The sequence below is a fragment of the Penaeus monodon genome, chromosome 28, assembly GCF_015228065.2.
Source record: "Penaeus monodon isolate SGIC_2016 chromosome 28, NSTDA_Pmon_1, whole genome shotgun sequence".
Classification (NCBI taxonomy): domain Eukaryota; kingdom Metazoa; phylum Arthropoda; class Malacostraca; order Decapoda; family Penaeidae; genus Penaeus; species Penaeus monodon.
Genome location: NC_051413.1, coordinates 28,480,745 through 28,481,284, shown reverse-complemented (window position 1 = coordinate 28,481,284; position 540 = coordinate 28,480,745).

The window sequence follows — 540 nt, the reverse complement described above, 5'->3', positions numbered from 1 at the left end:
GTCTCCCTTACGCTTACACATCTTACTCCATCAACCACCGCCTTGACAACCAATATACACCTTCCCACAACCACTCTAAGCAACTCCCATGTCCTGCGAAGTCAATTTCGCAGAGTAACACTTAACAATGAGAGCAACAGTTACTGAAACCACACAAATCCAGACCCCTTGTGTTTCAAGAAAGGCGTTGTCCACAAACTTCTAAATATATCGTGATACGTAACTAAAACTGCTGAACCGATGTAACCACTGTAACAGGCCACCTAATCTGAAGTGAGCTTGTAATAAGTAGCATTGTAATTGAAAACTACTTCGAGATCCAAGCGATGCTGCGGAAGAAAATACGATATTTGTTAAAAGTGGAAATGTTTAGGTTTTGTTATGTTTTAGGCCGTTATATCTATTTTTTTCGGACATCAAGATTTTTTTTTGTATTTTATTTTTCGTCACGTGCGGGAATGAGTTTTGAAAATTCATTGTATGTTTATAAAATAATATGCTAGAATGAACCAACGAGAAATCGATTTGAATGAAATAATA